Raw genomic sequence first — 13,574 nt, 5'->3', positions numbered from 1 at the left:
GGCCAACAAGGGCTCCTGTGTCATCTGTAAAGAGCAGCAAAGGACAAAGTCTGCACTCAAAGTTAGTCACACCTCATAAGGTGATTGTATTTGCTTCACTGGCTGAGGCTATTTTTTTGAAGGTACTAAAGCAATGCTGTCAGAAAAAGTGTGAGGGTGCAGGGATGTGAGAGTGAAGTGGGAGGGAGAAAGATAAGTGAGTTTAAAAGGAAATGTTGGCCATTAAATCTGCTATGTTGTGTTCAAAGTTTATTATACATTATCTGAAACACATGGCAAATGTTTTGGTATAAATTTGGGCTTGTTTTGAATACCTTCCAACAGAGTGCAGGGTGCAAAGAAGCAATCATGTAATATGGTAGTGATACTACTGTGAAAATATTTTAAGGGTCCGGTCCAAAGAGTACTGAGGAAAGACCCTGCTGCCACAGTGTGCTTTAGGTCAGACTCTGGTCCAAAAAAAAACCCCAACCCCAAATTACCAAAAGACTGCCTTTCTCTCAACACTTTTCTATATGTTTTAACATCTTTATATAAAAATTGTTTGATTAAGTTAGTAGTCATGGTTGTGAGGCACACACATATGTAAGGGACTTCAGTGGGCTTTGGATCAGGTTCTGTACTTACAAGCCAGGCCGAGTCTGCTGCTGGTTAATGTGATAAACACAGAACAGTGGGAAATATTAGTCCTAGTTTTTACTTTCTTCCCCCTCTGACTGAGGACACCAGCACACGAAAAGCAGCTCCTCTGCTGTGTAAGAAATGGGAAGTAGCTGTTCTCACTGTCACCATTCCCCTCAGATTCACAGGAATCAGATGCTGTGCCAGGAGGGAACTGAGGAAAAAAAAAGCAGAGGCTGGACTCTCAGCTTTCATAAACTCCAACCATAAACGCCAAAGTGAACCTCTTCAGGACAGAAACATGACTTATGCTAATAAACAATACCAACTCACTAAGGGACACAGATCTGACAATAATCCCTCTCTGATCTTGAGATTGGTTTATTTCTCTGTTTTCTTGAAATGGTTTCTTCAGATTTTGTTTCTTTTGGTAGTATGCCAAAACACTCTGAAAAGGACAGGCTCAGTCATAGCGTTTACTGTCTATTGTGGTATAAAAGCTGGGTTTTACATAGAAAATTTGTGTCAACGATTATTTCCTGGCAAGCAAAAAGAGAACTGGGATGTCTGTTATGTATTCTTTCTGATAAGCATAATGCACACCATATAAATTATTTATTATATTCTACTTGTTTTCTTGCTAGTCTCTTTGTAGTTAGAGTATCCATTTGCAACAGAGATATTTCTTGTCAATGCAAACGTAACGGACATATTACTTGCAAATGCAAATGTTAATCCTTAGTGAAGTGAACATTTGGCCTCTTTATTATAACAGTTTGTGGTTTTTTCATCTGCCTTCTTTCTTTCCATGTGGAATTCTCACTGCTGGGTCAGTGCATATAGTAAACAGCTGCCTGCATTTTATTTAGTGTATCTGATCACATACTTTTATGGGCAGATGTTGATACTAGTTTATGCTGCTTCTGCACTGACTTGCAAAAATTCCAGCTATTCCAAAATTTTTCCTCTTGACTTATAGCAGTGTTAACTGTGGTCAGACTCTGGCTCTGAGTTATGAGACATTCACTTGCCAATATTCATTTACTTGTTCTTTACCAGCCACGTAATGCATCCATGTTCCACATATTCTAGTGTTTCCTTTACCTTACATATAACTTTGTATATAAAAACTTGTGTATACTTAGGTGTAGCTAAAGCATAAGACTGGAACTAGCGATTTCCTTAAGCAAGCCACAAGAAATATTCAGCCACATGCCCTTTGTATAAAATGTAACTTCTAAAGGCTTAACACTAAGGATTAAGGATTCAATGAAAATATAGTACTGATCATTTGAAAATTCAGATTTGTTATAATTTATGATTAGAAACAGAAAAGGAACTTTACTCTGGCTGGTTTCTAAAAACCTATTAATTTCTATGGAAGAGGATTTTACCTACAAGTAAAAAACCTTTACTTGGTCACTTTGGAAAGTGGAAGTTGCCAAAATAAACATCACATATAATTGGTACATAATTTCATGTTATTTATAAAAACACCACAAAATGAGGTATGCTTCCAATTCAACTACATAAAGTTTATGTCATAGTGTAGAGTTTTTTTCGGATTTTATTGTTTTTGTTTGTTTTCAAGATCTATATCTCATACTTACTACTAGTGATGAGAAGTACTTAGAAGTCTTACTGAAGTAGCTCAGCCTAGTCTAATACTGCAGAATTGACTGGAATTGTTTGCAAATATCCTTTTTCTTTGGCACTTAAATGCAATAGAGATAAATGTATAGTACAAAATGTTCCTTGCTTCAAGTATGGTGACATATAATTGACACAACACTAAACTTTCACAGTTGTCTGCATAGGAGTATTTCCTGGCAGGTAGAATCAAGCATAGGATTCTTGAAGTACCGTCACGTCTAGAAAACAGACTTGAACAGGTTATGGCTTTTGTGCAGAGGGAAGTTTTGCAACTGTCAACAGCTTGGTCAAGCAAAGAGAGACTACACTCTGCAGGAAACAAACACCAATATTTTGGCTGAACTTCTTGTCATAGTTGCTGTTTTTCATGGAGCAGTTAATGGCTTAGATTCCAATAGGAATACGTTTTCTCTGAAGGCCATTCAGTCATATACTGTTAAAGGAGAAAGACATTTTTCATTGCTTTTTATTTTAAACTGGTTTTAATTGTGCTGTTTCCAAACAAACATACAACAGACAGCTAAATCCTCTGCCAGGCATGCACAATAGTTAAGGAAGAAAAGAAGAAATTTGGATATTCTCACCATTATTCAAAAGAGTAGGGTAACCTCTCCTCACTCAGACAGGACCTACACTGACATAATGGCAATTGCCCTGTTTGGAGAACCCAGCAGCATTCAAATAAAATCCCATCATTTGCATTAAGAATATTAAATACTGGTTAGCATTGCCAGCTTTCTAGATCAATAGAACCATTGTATTTAACCCAATGATTTTGATTTACTGAGTTTCTTTTAAGGAAGTTTGAACAATGAGAAAAAAGCAGTGGATATCTTATTACTTAATTTCAATTACCTTTTAAAAATTCTTCTATTTATTTGGATCCTGTATAGCTTAATATTAAATACTAAAATTAAAGAATAGGAAAATAAATACCTGTTATTTTGAAGTGTGGTATGTTATAAAACCAAACAAACATAAAAATTGAAAACACATCAACAGTGAAATGGAATTTGGAAACAAACTAACTCGATTTTCAAGTTCATTGGGTTTGTCCTCTAGAGGGTGTCAGCTGAGCTGCATGGTGGGAAGGATGAATCCTGTTTTTCTTCATCAGGTCACAATATTGTAATGTGCCTCTTGATGTTCCCTGAAAGTTGAATTTCCCCTGATGCAAATGACCATGTTGGAATACTTCTGGTGGAAAACTGAGATGCTGGATTGTCTGCATAGAGGAGGGCTATGACAGTGCCTTCAACCTGCTCCACGGACTTGTCAGGGCCGTCCTAGGCAGCCTCACAGTAATTTTTTTTTTCAGAAAGTGTTTTAGTTAATAGTTTATGTTGTGTGTATTCAATGTACCTCTGTTATTTATGCTATAGTAGAAAAAAAGAAATTAAAACAGAGTGGTGAAAGGGGAAATTTCTACATTTTTTTTTTTAGTTCACATCAGAGAAATTTTTTTCACTTAACTTCTTTCTCTGATATTTTAATATACTTATATTAAATTTCAAGTTGAATACAATTTTGACATGAAAAATCAAGGGGATTCGAATTTTCTGATGTTGATGACAAATATTTTTAGCCATTCTAAAACTGAACTTACCTATAATTAACGGGTTTTTTTTTTAAAATAATCCAGTAAGGTTGCCCCTTTCCCACCCAGCCAAGATAGTCAGTTGCATAGGTTGGATGCAGGACAATTTTTCATAAAAGCCAGCATAGTAGGCATGACCCAGCTTATTGAGATGCTGTTTTCAGAATTTTTCATCAGGTTTTATTTCTCTCCTTTGTTCCATTTCCTTCTTTCTTAATTAAAAAACAAGAGAGCAAAAATGTCATTCATCTGTTGACAGTGCAAATATTTGGTCTCAGACTGTAGTGAAGGAGTCACCCACAGGGAAAGAAAACCTCTAGCTTAGGTATTCAGGCTTTCTCCTGGGAAACTGGAGGCCAGGGGGCCTTCTGCCAAAGACTATCCCATAGTGACATCTTTCCTACATAAGGGAGGGGACTCAAATCTTTCTTCTCCCAGTGCCTTCTACTCACTGGAATGCCACTGACAATTTTTTTGAGAAAGTACTTCTAGCCTGAGCATTAAGAACCCTCCTCAGAGACTCATATAGCCAGAAATACGGGGAGGTGTATTGGCTAGTATATTTGGCATGTTTTGGAAATGCCTATACGCAAGAAAGTCAGGCTGTAGATAACTCACATGAAAATGCTAATGGCAAGAAGGTATGAAGTTGGTTTATAGGGATTTAGAAATATAAGTGGTTACGATTTTTAGACATCTCAAAAGGAATGGATTGTGGAGGATCTGAGTGTGTTAGTTTTGAATACAGGCTGTTAAAGGGACAGATTACCTAAATCAGCTGGGGTCACTTGTTCTGTTCAGCCTGAAGAAGACGAGACTGAGAGGAGACCTCTTCACAGTGTCTACAACTTCCTTGTGAGGGGAAGAGGAGGGATAGACACTGATCTCTTCTCTGTGTTGACCAGTGACAGGACCTGAGGAAATGGCCTAAACCTCAGGGGAGGTTTAGGCTGGCTATTAGAAGAACGTTCTTCAACCAGAGGTTGGCTGGAACAGACTCCTCAGGGAAATGGTCACAGCATCAAGTCTTGACTCTTGGGGATGGTTCTGTGCAGGGATTAGAGTTGGACTCAGTGATCCTTGTCAGTCCCTTCCAACTAGGTATATTCTGTCATTTTGTGAAATGGCCATAGCCATCTTGGTGACCTTGTGTTTATTCTCATTAAATCTCTTTTGCAAATAGCACTTAGTGATTTTTTTAAATCTTGCAGTGCTTGTCCCACATAAATTCCTTTAAAAATATGAGCACTTTCCTTCAGTTATTTTGGAGATAAAGCGGAAGTGATAGTATTAAACTGTAATTTCAATAAGAGATATGGAAAATGTTTTGAAAGCATGGACTGAAAGTCAGGTTGAACCTACTTTTAAGAGAATGTATGAATCACTAAAAGATAGAATGACAATATTTGCCCAGATGTTCAATTACTCTATGCAAATTTCAGAATAAAAACAAGTGAGAATTCATTTGCTTCCCTCCCTCAGCGTATTTTATCAAGAACACTTCTGGAAAACATGGATTTAAGACCCTTCAGATAGAGGAGGAAATCAAGTCCGTGTCTCCCAAATGTGCTGACCGACAGTATCTGGAATGGTACACCAGGAAAAGAGCTGGTCTTCACTTGCCCTGATTTCATATGAGTCTTCATCTTGTCACTGTCTCGAAACCACATATCTGAGCTAGCACATAGCTGTTTATGTTCTCCCTTAACACTGAGTTATTTAACACAGCAAAAGATATCTTGGGATTGGATTAGAGGATTTCCAGAATTCCCTTCCAACCTCAGCTATTGTGTGATTCTTTCATAAGGGAGGTATAGGTGTCCACGGATGCCAAACTATAGAAGACCCAAGTGAGATCTGAGGGTTCTCTCAGGACAAGCTACTGTAGGCAGTCCTGAGCTCAGCCAGCATGTCTTGAGAAACTCTGTTTCTGAGAACCTAAATCTCTTTGTTTGTACAGGTTATAAGCTGTTGGGAGCTCCTTATGCAGCTGTAAGAAGCTCTGCAGGTAAGAGACAAGATTCCTGAAGAGAGAGAGAGTTTATGCCTTAGTTAACTCAGTTCAGGTTTTACACTTATTGATTCAGGGTTGTTGTTGCAATCTCTCAGCCCTGAATGCTGAGGGTGGTAGAAAAACTATGATTACCTTCATTAATTCAAAGAAGAAACAATTTATGTCAGCAGCTATCGAAAAGACAACAAGAATTTACGAGCATCAACCAGGAAAATGTTTTCAAGAGAAAAATTCGTTACCTATGTAGATGAAATGGTTATTGCCACACTGCCAGACAGAAATTTCATGATTTCATGAAAAAGCAAGGAATTTTTATTTGGAAAATGAAAAAAAAAGTTAGTATTTTCCTAAAGGTATATTTAAATATCCCTATGTTTAAAAGACAGAGATATCTACCAGTGTTTTCTGCTAGATGGAGCCATTTTGAAGTCTGAGAGGATAAGCATAAAACCTTGTACTACATATTTGTCTAAAGATTTCACTTCTTTCAACAGCAGAGGTGTTTTATATCATCTTTATTATCCAGAGGGGCAACAAGAAAAAAGAACTTCAGGAGTTTTAGTCTGAGGCATATAGTGTTTTCCCATATGTTTCTTTGGATTTTTTGCTTGATTTTTTGTTTTGTTTTTAAATCAGAATGGTTTTCTTCTTTTCACTCATAGTTTCTTTATGTAAATTCCCACCACTCACTGGGGAAGCTCTGTTTTCACATCATTCCTAGTGATAAGAAAAATCATATTTGTGTGGCACCTAATATCTTGTTCAAATCTTTTCTCTACCTCAAATACATTGAAATACATACACTGCATTTCAATGTAGATACTACTGTTCTTATGTGGATACAGAATTCTTTGACATTCATTTGTCCAAGAAGTCACATGTGGGCAGCAGTTTCTTAGACGTATGGAATGGTTCAATCTGGTTTCAACTCCTCTGCCATGAGTAAGGACATCTTCCACTAGACCAAGTTGCTCAGAGCCCCATCCAACCTGGCCTTGAACAGTTCTAGGGATGGGACAACTTCTCAGGGTGACCTGTCTCACTGTCTCACCTCTCTCATAGTAAAAAATGTCTACCTTATATACAAAATGTATTGACCCTCTCTCAATTTAAAGTCATTGCCCCTTGACCTGTCACTACAGGACTTGGCTACAGTCTTTCTTCATCCTTCTTGTAAGTCCCCTTAATGTACTAAAAGGCTGAAAATATTTTCTTGTTGTTCTTGAGACAATATTTTATTTTAAAAGGTAATCTCATTATTTCCACATATGAGCATTCATAAATCATCAACCAGGCACAATAAAAACATGATGATAATAATAATGATAATGATGATGATGATGATGGTGATAGTGATATTGATGGTAGTAGATGAGTGTAGATGATGACGGTTCACATTAGAGTCTGTGAATATATCTGTAGGTTAATGAGAGATGATTCATAACAACATGATTCTAAGTGAGGCAGTAAGAAAGGTCTCTGTAGAGATGCTATGTCTAGAGATGTCTAGTCCTATCTCATTAATAAGAAACTAGGAAACGGAAAACTAAATTATTTTCTGAATTACACAAGAATAATTTACAGTTTAATTCTGCAGAGATGTTTTGTCTATACAAGACTGATCTGTACCCTCCAGATATGAAACATGACAGATCTCAAGATTCAGTGTGAGATTATAACGTTTAGAAATGCCCCAATCATACCTCCAAATTCAAAACACAATGTAATCTGGAAAGTACCAAGGTCTTTGAAGTTTTAATAGCAGTTTTAATACATGGCAATGTAGCATATTCATTGTATTATTAGAAAATAAATGTTAATACAAGCATGAAAGAAATGTAAAGCAAATTTTAAGGTCAGAATTATTTAATCCCATTAATCCAACACAAATATTTTGAAAATGACATAATCTCCAGAGTTTCTCATCAGGAATTTCATTCCCATAAGGCCTTTCTTATTCTCACTAAGTCTGTTACTCATTCTGGTTTATTTATGTTATTTCTGATTTGCAAACAATGCATTTCCAAGTGTCTTGTTTTTTATGAAGTGTAGCAGTGGCATTTAATTGGAATTTAGATAAATGAGCATACAGATCCATGTCTATTTTCTTCAAGTTTATATGCATATATCTATGAAAAATTAAAAAGGTAGATAGATAAAAACCAAAGACTTGTCCTTGTTACCACGTCCTATCACTCTTCAGCCCAAATAGAGGGAATGTATTAAGTGATCAACAAAGTTTCTTTGTGGATTCCTCTGACTATTGAAATAATATGATATGGTTTAGTGGGCGTGCTGGTATTTGGTCAAAGGTTGGACTTGATGATCTTGGAGGTCTTTTCTAAGCTTAATGATTCTATAATTCTATGAAAATAATCCAGAGAAGGGTAATGAAGCTAGTGAAGGTTCTGGAGCACTGAAGCGTCTTATGAGGAGTGGCTGAGGGAGTCGGGGTTGTTTAGCCTGGAGAAAAGGAGTCTCAGGGGAGACTTTGTCTCTCTCTACAACTACCTGGAAAGGAGGCTGTAGATGGGGGAGAATCAATCTTTTCTCTCAAGTAACAAGTGATAGGACGAGGAAAGTTGTGCCAGTGGAGGTTTAGATTGGATATTAGGAAATATTTCTTCACTGAAAGGGTTGTCAAGCATTCAACAGGATGCTCAGGGAAGTAGTGGTATCATTGTCCCTAGAAGTGTTCAAAAATGTGTAGATGTGGTGCTTAGGGACATGGTTTAGTGATGAAACTGGCAGTGTTAGGTTAGTGGTTGGACTGGAGGATCTTAGAGGTCTTTTCCGACCTTAATGGTTCTATAGTTCCATGATTCTATGAAAAGTATTATGAGAGAATCTTACAAAGAGCCCTTACAAAGAAAAAACTGTACCTGTAAAAAACTGAGGGCTTCTTTGTTCTGTGGAAGAAAATTGTAATGGCCTTTTTATAAATACCATAGAACCATCATTGAACCATATTTTGTTTGGGTTGGAAAGGACCTTTAGAGATCATCTAGTTCCAAAACTCCTGCCATTGGCAGGGGCAACTTCTACAAGACCAGGTTGTTTAGAGCACCATCCAACCTGGCCTTGAACTATTCCAGGGATGGGGCATTCACAACAACGTCTCTGGGAAATCTGTTCCCATGTCCTACCACCAGTATATATCAGCGTGTATTATCACTTGTAATGCTTCTGAAGTTTGAGACTGTAAGCCTCTGTAGCACACTATGCATAAAAAGAAACAGTTCTTCCCCTCAAAGATTTTAGTGCTAACTGAACCCAAGGAACTACTTAACTTCATTTTACGGATGGAGCAGGTGACTTTTCCAAGGGCAAATCACACATACTAAAAGCAAGCAATAAAACCTGCCTCTTAGAGTACCCTTTACTGAGTGCCATCATAATAATCCACCCATCATTTCAGTGTGCCATTAACATTCATTATGCCATGCACATGTTGGTTCAGATTGTAGTGGGATGTACTGCTAATTCCTGCACAAATGTTCTGTTCACTTAATCTGTTGATAAGAGACACAGTAAAGACCTTTCTGATGTTTTCAAAACATGTAGCAGGTGGAACAGGTGGTGTTCAAGGTGTTCAAGGTGAAGGAAAGGACTAGCTCAGGTTCACTGGAGCTAAGGAGGTACTCAGCCGTCTTTGACTCGGTGTATTAAACAGAGTAGGAAATGGGCAAGCTTACTTATTTAATGCCAGTGTTTTGGGAAGCGCCCTGACCACCAGGAACCTGACCATTACTGAGCATATCTAGTATCTCTTTATGAAGGAACCCATATCAATGTAGCTTCTCTGCATCATGCAAGGTTTCATACTGTGCCCTCACCAGGCCATGACTAGGTTTCTGTCCTCTATGCCAGCTATCCCAAGGATCTTGTCTTTGGTCAGTATTTATGCTCAGAAGCTCTGAAATAGTATGACCACACTGTGGTTGAAGACAGATCTTTGACAGTAAACAACATAACTTCTCTGACACAGATAATCGAATTAATTTTCCTCCAGAACAGACTCCAGAATCTGTTACCAGCAAGAACTTGTGATTTTACTTAGAGTACAGTATTCTGTGACTGTGTACATGCTAGTGTTTACTTAGCAAATAAGGACCTAATCAAGATCCCATTGAAGTCAGTGGGAAGGATCCTATTGCCTCTGGATCAGGTACTGAGTTGCTTTTACATTGTCTGTCATTAAGTATAGTGTACCTATTAAATGCCTTTTAAAATATTGTCCAAATATATAATACAAAAAGGAAATCATAATTTTTTACTTCTGTCCCAAAATTTAAAAATAATTGGCTATAATGTGTCCATTACTGGGAAGCACCATTTTATCAGTGACAATAGGGACCAGTGACAGCAAACACTTGGTTCCTAACCTTAGAAAACTCTTGCTGAAATTATTGTAACTCAGAGAAAGAAAGTGCAGGAATCTCTCTCCATCCAGGAAACAGCCTCATCCCCTTATCATTCAAAGCCTCACTCCTTCATCTCACCACAGAGCATATGGTACAAATGGGAATACGCAAAGGGGCAGGACCGTGGTCTTGTTTCCAGGTTAATTGAGGGCCTGAGCAACTTCCAAGTGAAGGCACTGTCTGTCCCTGAGGCTTTGTGTAGACTGTGGCTAATCAATCTCAATGAAAAAAAAAAAAAAGATTTTCGAGGCAATTCAGCAGATTTTATTGCTACAAAAGCGAGGAAATCTTGCTCCACTCCACTTGAGTCTCATTCTCACATACTCTCTCCCTCCTCTATCCTACTCCATCCTCCTTCTCTTTCCCTTAGTCACAGTTATACCATCCCACCCATATTCTATCTCTGATCACACTTGTGTGATTTGATTCACCGAAATGTCAGAAAGCTCTTTTTTTTCCTAATTCTAACAATTTTCAAAAAATTGGTTTTTTCTACTCTTGTTTTTTGTTATTTCAGTGAATTAAACTGACACAGAAGTGTGTGACAAGTGCTGAAGCTGACACAATGTTAGCAGTGGGAGTGTGTGGCCAGGAACAGGGTGGAGAGAGAGACACAGAAGGGAAAACCAACCTGGTTTTGGCAGTGGTGAGCTGTCTGTGAATGAAGCAATTAAGGGAGCTGTACCCAGCTGGTGGTAGAGCCCTTAGGCCTCAGCTTTGCATAAAGAGAATAGTCCCTTGACTTTAGTGGTTTGCTTCTGTTAACACCTATTTAGCAGTTGTTTGCAGATAGGCTAGGTATACAAGAATAAGTGCTGCTAATAGAGCTGCTTGGAGTATCTGCAGAAACTCTCAAAACCACTTCTTAAAGGGTGAACATATTCTCTAAGCTCAGTTCTATTCTTGCATCATTCATAGAGAAACGAGAGATGTTTGTATAGCTACCCACTGAAAAACTTGGCAGGCCTCCTTACTATTCTTTTCCTGGATGCTGCCCACCAAAGCACAGTGCAAATAAATGAATAGTGAAGTGCCTATTCAGTCTATAAGCTTGTAGGAGTATGTACTTATATGAATACAAACATTTTCTCCCAGTTTGGTAAAGAAAAAAAGAATACACACTGGAAAATGGCATTTCAATATCAAGACAAGTAACCTGAGATAACTGTTTAACAACAACTTGCAAGAGAGGTAAGCATGGAAAATTTTTACTTACATAAGCTACATATGTAGCTACATAAGGTCAAACTACACAGTTTACCTAGACTACCTACAGAGTGTAGAGTCTCACTGTGGATAGAGGATAGAGTGGATAACTGTGAAGGGATTAGTGTAATACATAGTTTATATATTTTGAAGTTTGTTCTTTGAGAAGAAATAAAGAACAGTCCACTTTATAAAAAAAAAGGGTTTTCATTTCAAGATCATAGGAATAGGGAATGAGCAAAATACCTAAATGTAGAGACAGACATGTTTGGCTTTATCAGCTGGAGACAGAGCAGGAAATATATTATTAAACATCACCATCTACTGGATGCCAGTAACTGTTCCTTACAAAGGAAACCGTAAGCTTCTATGCTGAATTAACTTGTCAGACAAGCGTCTGCTTTCACAGATCCGACATTGCTTGTGAAGTTATTGGCAAGCCAAGGTTTGTGGACCTTTTCAGTACCAAGCTGGGAAAAGATTTTCAACATTATGAAAACAAACTCAGAAAGTTCGGGTTGCTATAATGCAGGCTATGAAATTGCTAATAAGGCAGAATGGGAACTGATAAAAAGAAGGTGAGTGTAGTCAGATGTGAGGGCAATAGCATCTTCTGGATAATCAATTTGTTTTCTTGTGGTATTTTTGTGTAGATAAACACATGCATGTGTACCACACAGAGCTCCATGGTTGTCCCCCGGGTAGTTCATGCTGACTGTAGCTCCATGGTTTTGAATATTAACATTTTACTCTCTCGGCTGCACAGAAAAAGTTCAAGCATATCTCTGTGATTTACAGCATCAAGAGACTGGGAGGGGGTTTCACAGAGTTTGCTGAAGTCAAAAGGCACCAGTGCAGATTGCACTCCCCTGCTTTAGCTGCTAGACAGGACTAGCTGGGCAACAAAAAGTGCTCCTTCCCTTCCCCACTGAGAGCAGAAATCCCTGGCCGCACAGTTAAGAGTCCTTGCCTGATGCCTGATGCCCTCCCCCTACTTTTACCTCTCTCTCCATCTCTTTTTACTACAAGTGTCAGAGAAGCCACAGCACTGAGTGGTAGCAGCCGGTGAAACAAGTACCCTCCTCTGTAGTAGAAGAGAGATCCAATGGAAAAGTGGTAAAATTTGAGGGTTCTCCTCTTTCTTTCCCTTTGCTTTCTCTAAGGTTTCATTTCGTTGCATTCACAAAACCGGTGACTTGAGACACCAGAACTAAACAAATCCTTTAGAGAAATTACTTAGAAAAAGTTGCTGAGGTATAAGCACACTGAGAAGGGCTCAGAAAGAAGCTGCGATAAGAATGCAAAACCAAAGAATTTTTCCTTATTAGTGAGTGATGACCCAAAGCCATCATTACAATTATTATATCAAGAAGAATGATTCAATTACTATTGGAAACAGCAAATCTAAATTATGGACCCTTTAATTAATAAGTAGATATTAATCTAAAGAAATCTGTATGATAAAAATATCTATTCCTGGTTATACCCTTGCAGAAGATGTTGCCAGTGACAGTGTGAAATGCAGGAGATTTTAGCTAATGCACTAACTTTTTTTAATTTTCAAGACCAAAATACTGTCAAAAAGTAAACACTGAGATGTGGAAAGGACCAAATAAGTGGGAAGGCTGTCTTGTTTGAATTGGTGGTGGTTAAAACTGTTTCTTGTAATTTTACAGAAAACCAGAAATGGAGCTTCAGAAAGAGCTAAATATGTTCATGCTATGTCAAAGCAGAGAGAATGACAAACACTGACAATAACGAGAAATTACTTTATTATTTCCTTGTCGAGTACTGGTATGTACCATACTCTATTGTTATTGTACTATCAGCATATTTGGAAAGAAATAGGTGTTAGAACCTACCAAATAGTCCTGACATCAGCACCCTATAAAAGCCACTGTGTAGTTCATTTTTCTGGGGAGGATATGAGGTGAAACAGTTTCCAACACTTAGATAAACATCATGCAGTTACACGAGAACAGATCAATAACAAATTGCACTTCTATTGCTTCATTTACCTTCCAAACATTTTGAGGTTCAAAACAGAGAACCCCTCAAG

The sequence above is a fragment of the Pipra filicauda genome, unplaced genomic scaffold (genome assembly GCF_003945595.2).
Source record: "Pipra filicauda isolate LSUMZ 115617 unplaced genomic scaffold, ASM394559v2 scaffold106_size2291244_pilon, whole genome shotgun sequence".
Taxonomy (NCBI): domain Eukaryota; kingdom Metazoa; phylum Chordata; class Aves; order Passeriformes; family Pipridae; genus Pipra; species Pipra filicauda.
Note: the sequence above shows the minus strand (reverse complement) of the source record.